The sequence below is a fragment of the Hylaeus anthracinus genome, unplaced genomic scaffold (genome assembly GCF_026225885.1).
Source record: "Hylaeus anthracinus isolate JK02 unplaced genomic scaffold, UHH_iyHylAnth1.0_haploid 4, whole genome shotgun sequence".
Lineage (NCBI taxonomy): Eukaryota > Metazoa > Arthropoda > Insecta > Hymenoptera > Colletidae > Hylaeus > Hylaeus anthracinus.
In genome coordinates this window covers 7,642,943-7,655,622 of record NW_026535289.1, presented here as the reverse complement: position 1 = coordinate 7,655,622, position 12,680 = coordinate 7,642,943, and the positions used below count along the sequence as shown (strand labels likewise).

General features: G+C 43.8%; 1 protein-coding gene across 1 annotated transcript in view; it reads right to left on the bottom strand.

The window, feature by feature from the left end:
* The window catches only part of LOC128894947 (discoidin domain-containing receptor 2-like), a 232,764-nt gene extending 221,486 nt beyond the window's left edge, over positions 1-11,278 (bottom strand). Inside the window, exon 1 of the mRNA XM_054157062.1 lies at positions 10,845-11,278. The gene's annotated coding sequence lies outside the window, so the exon portion shown is untranslated. The remainder of the gene's footprint in view (positions 1-10,844) is intronic.
* Positions 11,279-12,680: the final 1,402 nt, after the last annotated feature.

Genomic DNA, 12,680 nt, shown 5'->3' with positions numbered 1-12,680 from the left:
GATAATTCGCTGTGAATTTTTGCAACGAGAGAGGAAAACAACAATAGCAGATAGATTTTTACTTCCGGGTCTTTTTATTTCTACTCAATGAGAAGAGGTAAGATTCAAGATTCGTTTATTCTCAGGAATATTGTTGGCGAAGCAAACGAGATTTAGCCAGAATTCATTCCCAAAATATAAAATCAAATGATCAAATTATAATTCTTCAAATTTAATTTCTTTTAAAGAGGACTTATAGTAAGATAGACGTGTATATAAACTGAATAAGCTCACCCCGAAGAGGTGGCAAAGTGTGCGAGAGATTCGCGATAAGTTTGCCAAATGAAATCCCCCAGAGGGCCACGGATTCTAATTATATCGAGGTGTCAATCAACGTAACGTCACCGTCGACTTATCAGCTTCATTTATCCGATGAACGTCATCCCATCCGATATTATCATTAACAACACGTACACGTACCGAAGAAGGCGAGCTCGTATCAATCGACGCCAGATCCTCGTAGTCGGGTCGTATAGGTCTCAACGGCGACGATCGAAAATACGCCGCGACAAATAGGGCAAATCCATTTCTACCGTTGCGGTGGAAATTTCTGGCAGGTCTTCACGCAACGACAGTATCAATATCCGCGCGCACTCTCGGATAATGTGCTTCGAGCGAGCTCTCCATTTTTCCACCGCAGTCAACCGTGAAAAAGAAGAGGGATCTCGGTGAAACATTTTCGCGCTATCATTTGTACCCGTGCATGTCCCAGAATATCAACCCCCGCGTAAAATATCCGGCTATCTTCGGGCACGGTCGAAAAGAAGAAGGGTAGAGGAGGGGTCGGGCAATTGGAGAGCGAAGAAAATACAACGGGGCCACGGGCCGCGGAGGCACCAAAATATCCAACCCTGCCGAGGTCGCAAACGCTGAAGCGCTCCATTTTCCGCGCTGATACGACGTGTCCGCCATGTAAAATAAAACGTACCACCAGAGCACTTTTGCGGTGGTACATTTTTTATTCTCATTTCGTTTCCGTACCAAATTGAACACAACCGGCCGTTTATATCGCGCTTAATATTGGCCCGCGCGGTGACGTTAAAGCGCGATAAAGCTCCGCTGCGGCAACATTTCGATGCGGCATTCTATCTTTGTTACTAAAATTAAAAAGGCCGTGCATAGCTCGGATTGCGAAGATTGTTCGAGAAAGAAATTCGCGAGCACGGTGTGAACTATGAATGTTTTGGACGATCTATTCGTAAAATTAAAAGTAAATTATTTTTTTCTGGTCTTGTTGATTTTATTTCCTCGGCGAATCAATTTTTGTCTCAAAAGTGAACTACTTAAGGTAGCCAAATTGGGTGACACGCTCCAGAAATCTCAATTAACCTCCACCCAGGAAGGTAAACGAAATTTCCAGTCTCCACCGAGAAGACAAAGCTGCGGTGAGGCAATAAATAACAGAGTCCGCCGCGTCGAAATGTCACCGCTGTACCTAAGGGTGAAATTATTTAATTGCCTACGTAATCAGCCTGCCAGGCAACCCGGCGCGCGGAAGAATACCGAAGACAAACGTTCGGAAGAAAGTTTAATTAATTTCAACAGGTATCGGTGTTCCCTCGGCTCCCCTCGCGATCGTAGGCGGGATCGCGTCGAACATGGAAAACGCGAAGACGCGACGAGAGACAAAGGGGTTGACGTGTTTATTCGTGGGTTGATCGTGATCGCACGTGAGGGATCACCGCAACCGTGCCACGGCCGCAATTTCCAAGTTGCCGTGGCTGAGCTCGATCCCTTATTTAGGAGAACTCTCCGAGTCCTGTCCCGCGGGACCTCCTGAGAAGGCATCAATTTCTGAAACAGGTGCGACGTGCCAAGGCGTTAACACGGGAACGGGAGCGTCGAACTTCCTCGGAAAGGTTGGTCTTTCGATCATCGAGGAACGTTGCAGCCGAGGAAGCTCTCTATACTTGCCTTAATCCTTCGACAACCGACTTTCCCCAGCGAATAATTACCCTCGCCTTCTTCGTACGAGGAGCGTCTGAAAGGTAAACCGATTCCAGACGGGTATCGATCAGCAGGTCAATTGCAAATCATCAGTATCCTCTTCGAAATTCCTTCGAAAGCTACATTTCATTGGAGGTCCTTGGATGCAGCACTTCAAGTAAAACTATTCAATTGACGAGTATTGGTTTCTCAGTGTAAATATGACGATGTTTAAAATGAGGTAGGATTAGGAGGGCTGTTCCACTGAAGGGTAAAAAGTTGTTAACACATTCGCGACCGCTGACGTGAATTCACGTCACTCACATTCTATTCTTGATTGTGATAAAATTATGAAAATCTTTTTATTTTATACACTACATATTTACAACACTTAAAACATATCTTATAATTTTTACCGTCACTCTAACGATACAAATTTGTGATGTCCAGCTTCAGAATTTTACTATTTTCGTCAGTATATACTCGGTATTAGAAACGTAAAATATCTGCCGGTCGCAAATGTGTTAACCACCTACCAAGCTCCATTTTCTCTATACTAGGAGCTTCAATAGGTCCCAGATCGACTTCTTTCTGGGGGCGAAGTATTACCTTCGGTGGAGTCTCGCCCCGAGAGGCTGTGGTGGAGTGGTTTTTAGTCAGTAGGAATCTGACACTATCCCCCAACAACATCTGAGGGGTGTCTTATGTAGGATTTCCCCTCTACCACGGTAGTAGGAAAAAAAGAAGATCGACTTGTTCCTACCAACAACAAGAACGAGTTCCCACCAAGTACCCCCATTGTACCCGATGGTGCCAATTCCTGAGAAACCATCATCACTCTCGTCACTTTTTAGTCTCGTGGACGGCTAGAATCTGGCCGGGAATCGAATTGTTCGGTCGCTAATTAATTGAATTCCAATAATTACATTCTGCGCGCAATGTAATCGCGTTCTGATACGCAGGCTCGCCCCGTTATCGGATGACGTTATCCCGTGGGGTTCGCGCGTCTAGGCAAATACGCGCGCCGAGTAAAAACGAAGCCACCCAGAGTCTGACCGAATACCAGGACGCGCGGTATGTCGCGTGCCTTGGAATTCACACAAGAAATTCCATGCAAGCGCTTCCCACCAAACTCGCGCCCTACCGTACGGGATCTTCCAGAAACGCTCTCAATTTCTACGGGCGACAGTGGTCCCTCCTCTCGCCCGCTCTCTTTCGGCGAGTATTTCCCACTCATACTCCCTTCGCGTGGAACGACGAAGGTATTGGCGTTGTTGCTGGCTGGTTACAGTTTTGCTACCTTCGGGGATGCAACGCCACATGGCCGACGGCGCTATTGCTGGAATACCTAAAGGGGACCGGCTAAAATATGCGTGTCCTTGCTCCGGGGGGGTTAAACACACGAGCTGTTGCGACATCGTCGCCCCACCCTGTCGTCTCCTATACGGATTTTCAATAACGCCTGCAGGAATCCTCGTCGATATTGGCGGAAAACGCGTGCGAGAGAAACGTGCCCTTCGGAACGTCTGACAAGGGGACCGTATCGGCTCTAAAAATCGAATTTTAAGGAATCCTTGCACCTCGGAGCTTCGTACAACCGATTATCTTCAATATTTCTTGGGTGTGTGGATCTTACAAGAAAATACGTGTCGGAAATGAAAAGAATGGTGAATTAACACATTCGCGACCGGCAGATATTTTACGTTTCTAATACCGAGTACTGGCGAAAATAATATAATCTTGAAGCTGAACGTTCCAAATTTGTATCGTTAAGGCGAAGATAAAAGTTACAAAATATGTTTTGGAATATCAATTTTGTGAATATGTAGTGTATGAAATAAAAAGGTTTTCATAATTTGTATACTTGCTTATAAGGTAAATAATAGACGATCAGGAATAGACTTTGAAATTACGTGAATTCACGTCAGCGGTCACAAATGTGTTAAATATCTAAAACAGGGCTAGTCAATGTAGTCCTCGTCGTCCACTAGTGGTCAACTCAAGCTTTCATGGTGGGTGGTAGGGATGCAGAAATGCAGCTTCGAATTAAATGTTTTGTGTATTATCAGTATATGCAGAGTATACATAAAAAGATAAATTTAGCTACGTGTTATTTCTAAACCTCCACTAAAAAATCACAGCGGTAAGAAAATTTGTGACTACCCTTAATCTATTATACAACGTTTTTAACCCAGTATGTCGGCCCCCTTTTTCTCTTCTCTCTCGCAAGAAATTCATTTTCAGAAACAAATTTACAATCTTAAGTGTTTCTGCATCCAGCAGGTTCCATGAAAAAAATCTACTGACCCTTGCAAATCGAAAGCAGAGTAACGTCGAAAGGCAGCCCTTTCTACTTCTACCGCGTCACAGCAAGAAGCTCGACGCGTTATCGCGGAAAGTAGTCGACCACTTGTCCCCAGCTAACTTCTCTCGTAACAAGAATCGATCCCAACAACTATCGTGCAAGTGGAGTTAACGCAGCGACTGAAACGCCCCAAATTTTTCATCGATCCCAAAATCTTCCAGACACGGCCAGGAATGTCCGTGAAAAATTTCGCGATTTAGAAAGAAACGAATGCCTCCTCTTTAAACGACGAACTTCCCTCGATCGAGTTTCTCTTTCTAACCATAGAAAACGCGCACCCTCTGGGGAGTTTATCGTTTACCGCGTAATGACTAAACACATTTGCATCCACAAAGACGCGTATCTCGCACAGAGAATTCCGGATGCAAGGTATTCGCCCGGCGGTTTTAAAAAATTATGCTTTTATCCGCGCTTTATCATACCACATTCGCTTTATGTTGCACAAATGCGAGAGGAAGTTCCCAGTTGATATCGCCGCCTTTGAGGGCACTTCTTTTCACCGCACCTTGTATTTCGGCCAAGTGACTGGCATTATACTTCGCGAGCATTTTCACGCGGACTCTCCTTCCTTTTCTCTTCTTTTTTTTTTCCATTCGTCGGGAAATACCGCCATTGACAGGTTGCGTCCTGGCCGCTCGTATAACCCTCAAACGTAAGCATTCACACGCCAATACGAACGGCTGCGTGCGACGAGTAAATGGAAACTTTAAGTGCTTCCGCGGCTGAAACGTATTGTACACTTGGCTGTCGCTGAATCCTATGCGACTATCCGCAAGTGCATTTGTCTTTCTTCGCGCTTGTGTGTACGTTAATGGCGGCGACCGCGAGAAGCCTTTCCATTTTGCGCACATTTAAATGTGTAATTAAACGCCGTAGAATCTGGCTAGAAACTCTATTCTAACGATTACGTTTTCTCAGAATTTTCCAAATGAAAGTCTTAAATTGATTGGTAATCTAGAAAGAAAGAGTAGCAAGTTATTTATTGATAGGCATTTGGCCCCATTAGAACGGTCGCCCATATGCTAAAGTTAATCTCTGATTCGTTCAAAATAATTTTGTTTTTCTCAGACCAGCACTTCAATAGACATATTTCACGACGATACACGCCACACGAACCTATAATAGTAAGCTGGCAAATTTATGCAGAACGCGAAACCGCTGGTAGGAGCAGCTATTTTGGCGATACAATTGCGACAATGTACGAGATGGAGGACAGTGCAATGAAAATTGTCTCGTTTCGCGTGAAACCAATTACGTGCGAAAATGGTACGTACGATCCGCGTTCGTTTGCATTTTCGCGGCGCCGTAGAAGCGAAACCGGCATCAGCAGGTACGAATTCCCCAAAAACGAGTTCTCTTTATCTCTATCCTTTTATGCAAACAGTGGCAACCAACATTTTCGCCACATCGGCGTTGGATAGGCTCTTTAACGAGCACAGAAAAACAGGAAATCGTTCAGGTGAATCGAAGATACGAAACGAATCGCTCGTTTTCATTAAAGTTTCAAATGAAATCCCGTGTATCAGTTGCCGTGGTTAAGCACGAACACGCGGAAAAACAAATTTGCGCCACGAAAACGAAGGAAAGCTGCTCGCAACGTTCGCCATGACTCGCTGTAACACGAAAACTATCGACACTCGCGGCGAATTTTCCTTCGAAGCATTGCGTTCGACGTCTCTGCCAATTGAACATTATTTTTCATATTACAATTCTTACGCTGTGCACGATAACTTCCTCCTGGCCACCTAACTTCAACAATTTCAAAGTTACGAGTCGTGAAAGTTCGAGTTTCACGTTACTCGACATAATTGAATCAGAGAGGGGCAATCTTGAAATATCAAACTTTTGCCGGTTAAAGTTGCACAAATAATATTAATCCGAGCTCTCGTATTCTTCGGAGGGCAAAACAGGGGCATGGGATAACGAAGGAGAACGCTACTTGCAGTTGGAAGTGCAATAAATGCATCAATTGCAAGTATAAGCTGTACCTTTTATAGATATATTTTTGAGTGACCATTGTAAATGTGTGAGAAACAACACATTTATTTAACGATTAACTAGAACACAAAGATTTCGGAACGTCCGAACTGTACAAGGTTTGTCACTGTTCTCCCAATTCAAATAATTGCCGGTTCTTTAATGGCAACCGCAACATCGGAACCTCGCTTCCGCTCGGACGAAGAAGCAGCTTCACGTTGTTGCGAAACACCTTCACGCAGTCGCAAAAATACTATTTGGTAATAACTGAGAATTTTTTCTTACGAAATGCATATCAAACGTGCATGGGATAGCAAAATTAGGACGAATTGAAAACAGAAATGTGGACACTTGACATGTTAAGATTGAATAAAATTCATCGATGTCAATCTCTCGATCGCTGTTAATTACCCTCGAGGAAAGGATCATCCTGTCCGCACGAGTCGTTCAGAAATGTTCGCGGAGCGTGGAAAATGCGATGTAACACTTTTATCTGGAATTTTTCAATCCCGTCGTCCGCTCGCCGTGGAGGTACAACTCACGATAGCAGAAAATGAATGCCGTGGCGCGTAAGTGTATTCCCGTGTAGTAAGGACGAGGGTGTAAGTCACTCGAGCTCACGTGACTACGCGGACCTGCACGTCACCGGCAAGCTCTGGCCCGTGCTATCTGGAATCTTTCAATTTCTCATACTTTCTTGCCCGAGAATCGAATCGCTATTACGAATCCCGGAGGACTGTACATTTATACGCGCATTTTTACGTGTACGCAGATCATGGCGATAAAATCATTCTTCGCAGGGCGAGGAAAACTTTCACCGACGTTTCCCAAGCTCTCCTCTCGAAAACGCATCTCGAGTTTCAGACTTCCTTCGGCTTCGTACCACAGGCAAGTTTGGAAACGAAAGTGTGCTGTGGTTTTCAAAATTTCCAAGATCTATGAAGTACACGAAATGCAACATGTTCTGAATAACCTGGATGTGTAACGGAGTAACCAAGACGAGAGAAAAAGTATCATGAAAAAATAAATGAAAACTTAGTTAGTTTAGTTTCCTTTAACTTTGACTTGAAAGTTCTTAATCATAAAATATGTTTCTGACGATGGAATAATGAAGAATCGAAGTGTTGTGGTTCAAATAAATTCCTATTGAGAATTAATTCACCAAATTTCATATAAATTCTTCCAACACAACGATAAATGGAACGTTTGCAAACGAGTAATAAGTCTACTTCATTCCTCCGAGTTAAATATGTGACATACCGACTGTTTTTTTCCAACCTACTAATTTCCCTCTCGAGCAGACCCAACAATCGTTTATACTACACATGTATTTCTGAAATGCGCGAAACGTTATCGACGTTATTTAACAGCCGAATTCACGCAGACAGCAATAAAACGCTTGATTTAATTAAAGCAGCGCGACGTGGATTACGTTCCGAAATGAAATTAAACAATGCGTCCGTGTCAGTCATGGAATCAAACAAACTCGTTTCTAGCTAGTACGGTAACAGCATAATTTCCGGCGAATATTTCTATACGAATTCAATCCGCGAGGTCAGCTTCGAGAGTGAGAAAGCTGAGAACGTTGCAAAGATGTCTATAAATAAATAAAGTAAAGAGAAAAATTATAATCAATTTTTCTATGATTTGGATTCGTGGTAATACACTGAATAGTCGATAAATAAGTGTCGCAACGTGGTCCTAACACCGCGACACTTATCGATCGAAGGATGTGAAATTCGATCGCACTCGTTCATCGTAAGAGTACAAAATTTCTCATAAATAACTCGAGACATCGTTCGTCGCGTGACGAACAAGTGGCGAGGATAACAACGCGACAATTACTCAACAAATTCTCGCGACTCTTATCAACGATTTACTGTACTTTCTCTACGTCGGATTCAACAGCTGAGAAAGTGAAAGAGCGAGGAGTGTTTTTTTTCCACTTGTACTCGTTTGCACAACGAAAGAAATCGTGTTCGATCACCGAACGGAACACGAAATGCCTCTAATCACTGGATCACGTGCCGCGAGGTCGCGCTAAGCCGCGATAAGAAAGTTCTTGGGAAATGCTTTTAAGACCTTCGCGTTGTTGTTCGGTCAACAAGCACAGACGATTCTGCGTGCTCGTCAGGACGAGTACCAGGAATGCGCGTGACCAGACAACAAACGAAGGGAAAACGAAGGGGAACGAGAGAAAGGGACGAAAGACGCGAAACCCTTGTAATAATTTACTGTATTTACGTTTAAGAGAGTAACGAAAAGTTTGTGTTAATAAACAAGTAAGGTATCTTCAATGTCTGGTTGAAGAATTACCAATCATTCTTTATTAAAACTTTATCAACGCGAATAGAATCATATACTTTTATTAACAGAATTTTAAGAAAGATAAGTGGATACAAAATTGTCAGTAGTGACAATAGGTTACTTCTAACATGTACATTAACAAGATGAAGGGGCTCTTTTAATAAATGGGGTAGTATATAACAATACCGACGACATGGAGAAATGAATGGATGGCTGGAACAACGTTACACATTACATTGGACAAATATGTCAGGATTCGCGAGACTGATACCAAATTTATTTGCTGTGGGGAACCTAGTGGCAATCGTGTGACGTCCAACGTTGTTCCACGCGAAATATAGAAGACCAACAATACCGCGTATTATTTTATTTAGTTAATAACTCAATGAAATAATCAACCTTAATTGTCAGAAGTAATAACGTTGCTCCAATTGAATCCAAACCGAGAGCACTCGCGAGGTAAGATTACGCGGAAGTCTCCTCATGCGAAAATCAAATAGGTAGATTTAGCACGGAAACGCGACCTCCCCCGCAACATTCGAAATTATTTCGCATTCTCAATGAACGGACGCGAAACGAAAGCTAAGAATAAAGGCGTAATAAAAGAATCAAGAGTGTCCTTTTGGCCCGTGAACACCCACCGCCTCGCGCGGATGCTGGCTATTTTTAATTCTCTTTAGCAAGCGGCACCGCAGCCCCGTAATGACGGGCATTAACCAATTAGCGCCCGCTTTCACCCCTGCTCTCTTTTTGTTTTTTCTCCAGGCCACAGTTCGAGATACTGGAACCAGCCGTTCCAAACGGGCCCGTGGAAAGACGCAACGCGCTGCGTCCGCCTATTTTCAGCACCATGTGCCACCAGGCTATGCCGCAGCTACTCGCGGTTTGGTAAAGCTTTGGACTCGCCAAAGCGAATATTATTCCTGCGGTGACTTTGCACTCTTTGGACAGAAACGTCTGGAGGTGACACGATTGGCTTAACGAAGCCGTGTGCACCCATGGACGGAAGTAGAGTTATGAATTTCTAGGAGAAATGAAAAATTCGTCGACGGACTCGTCTCGAGTTTCCAACCGGACGTTTTAATTTTATTTTTTATTTCGTTTGCGAACGGGGGAAATTGAGAGCAGCTGAATTAATAAATTTTGTCAGCGACCGGAAGCTGGACATATGCCGCGTTCGTGAAATGGGACAAAGGTAAAGTTGTTTTTAGACGACGTACTTATTGCTGAAAATACAAGCAGGGTTGGAAGCTATCCGTAATTCATAAACGTCGAGTATAGGTTGCTGTTTCCTATATCGTGGTTCGGTAAAATGTCAGCGTAACTTTGAGGAGGAAATTAATTTTGAAGGTTATTAATATTTCCATGTTATATTAATTATTCTGGTTCTAATTTTACTCTTGCAATTATGTACAGTGCAGTGAAGTGGTTTCCTTTCTGCTGATATTTGAATCGGTTTTACGATATTTGATTTGATCGAATTGAGATGAACACTACTCAAGGATATATAATTTATGATCTAAGATGATACAAAATTGATTCAACTAGATTGGTACACAGTGCAAAAGTATTAACAGAAGGAATTTTATCGCATTGAAAGCACATTTTCCAATATGGTAATAGCAAAAATTATTTATACGCGTGAATACCGACGTAGATATTAAAAGCCTGGAAAATATTGTTCCGAAAACGAACGTCTTTTCTATATTCAATTCGATCAACAATTTGTGAGTAGAATCGCGAACTACATTGAAACGTTGTGTTGTGATCCATTACAGCGTAAATCCGTAATATAATTACATTTTAGCAAACGAAAACGAAACGTTCTTCTTACTATCCGTACGCAAGGTACGCTAAGTACCGATAAACAAAACAAAAATTCTGATGCATCGCCTCAATTGCACGAGGATCCATGAAAATCATCTATTAACCGAACGCTGCACAATGGAAATATCAAAGTAGCCCAGCTTATCAAAATGGCGTCTAATTGCGCGCAACATACAAGTTCCAATTCTCCCCAGCAACGCGAAATCCTTCGTCGCGAAGTTCTGTTAAAAGTGTGAAAAAAGGGTGGAATCGATTTGCGTTTAGTCGTTAATATGTAGGACCACGTTCGATAAATATCGAGAGTACGCTCCGAACGATATCGAGGCGCAGGTCGCGCGAGCACTTACTCATAAATCGGCGCGACAGGATGCCACCCGATAGATAAATATAGTGTATCACTTACCGCGTAGACGCGCGAAGTTGTTCCCCGTCGAAGCAGTCGCACACACTCCAGAAAAGTGTACACACACACGAGCACCAGCTTTGGGAACGAGGGATGGCCGGCGGGGGATGATGGTGTGGGTGGGCCACCGATGTCCCAAACAAAAGTTACGTTAGGCTAGGTCACGTCAACGCCAGATTACCCCGAAGACGATCTATCTCCCGCACTCCCCCATACTACCCCGCGGGCAGGATTGCGTTTCGACCTGTACGTCGACTGGCAAACACGCGCGCACGACTATTCACTGTGTCCTCCGCGCCGGCTGGGAACAGAACCAAACGTTCAATGGCGTCCAATATCCTCTTAAACGACTGTCGAGAGTCCGAGAGAACGAAATAAAAAAGAGAAGGAAAAAAAGATAGAAGGGAGTATCACCGTTCGCAAACGGAATTGCGAAATTCACGTGTTGGATAATCGTCTTTCAAAAAGGATCGAAACTCGTCGCTTTCAAGATGGAGTATATACAATAACCGTGTCGCGTTGACAGTTTATATATCAAAGTTGTTGATAATTCGTATGCGAGTCTACGCTCAAGTCTGCACTCGTTTTTATTAAACGTCTCGTCGATACGCTATTGTATCCTTCCGATGATAAGAGAATTTTCGGAGTCGCGGTGAAGGGATGGTGATACACTGGACTCGACTCTTTTTCGCCCTACCTTTGAATCTTGCGATACAGATAAGCAATCAACGAGTAGACGATGACACAATAGTGATTATCGGAGCACGTTAGAATTGGAAAGTTTCGTACCGTTTCCACCGTGAAAGCACAAGTCGTAGAGGTTCTCTGTCCTTCCCAGTCAGCGAACGTAGAAGGTAGAAATGAAAAACACAGCGAACAACGTGGTAAGACTCGCGTGGCAACTGTTCCGCGAGTATGCAACACGCGTACGAGAAGACTGCCGGGAGAGGGCGGCGCAACACCCTCACCGATGCGCGGTTCGAGTGCGACTGAGCGAGTCGAGGCGAGCTCGTCGAGCCGAAAGCCACAAGCCGCGTCAGCCGACCGGCGGCGACGGACCAATCAGGGTTGTCGTCTGCGCAACTACCCCGACAGCCAAGAATTGACCACATGCTCGCCCATTCAACCCTTTCTTTCCACCCTGTCCCTTTCTTTCCCCGAGATAAGACATGGAAATCCGCTCACCCCTTATTCACCCCTCGGCCATTTATCGCCGAACGGATTCGCATGATGGATGCATTCGTATTGTTTCTGATGGCCGACGTTTTCCTAATACGTTCCTGTCGTGATTCATGATATATCGCGAAGGTACGCGATCGGGACAAGAGAAGGGCGAAATAAGGTATCGCGTGGAGCACTCAAGATGGATATATTAATTCGTTCCATTGAACAGGTTAAATTCTATTAATTGAGACCCACAGGTGATACTGGATTTTACGTCAGGTGTTATTATTGAACTTGGAAGCGTCGATACCGCTATCGATCATTGAATAAGTTCATTAGTAAGAAAGTTGCTTCGAAAGTTTCACAGTTTTAGAGAAATGGTCCTCTAAACAGAAATCGGTACAAACGAGGATGACTTTGATTGTACACTGCTATAAGACAAAGACACTATAAATAAAAGAATTTCTTTCTAAACTTTGCTATGTTTAACGTCTAAACGTGGTGTAGAAGTTTTCATAGCCTCGTAACCGTTTGTTCATCGAGTTCTTTGAGTCTGTCGAGATAAAGGCCGTAAAGAGAGGGCGACTGAGCCGACCGATTCACCGGCGGATTAAAATTAATGGTTGTCTGCCTGCTAGTTTTCGCGCTCCCATTATCGCCGTTTCGCGAGCA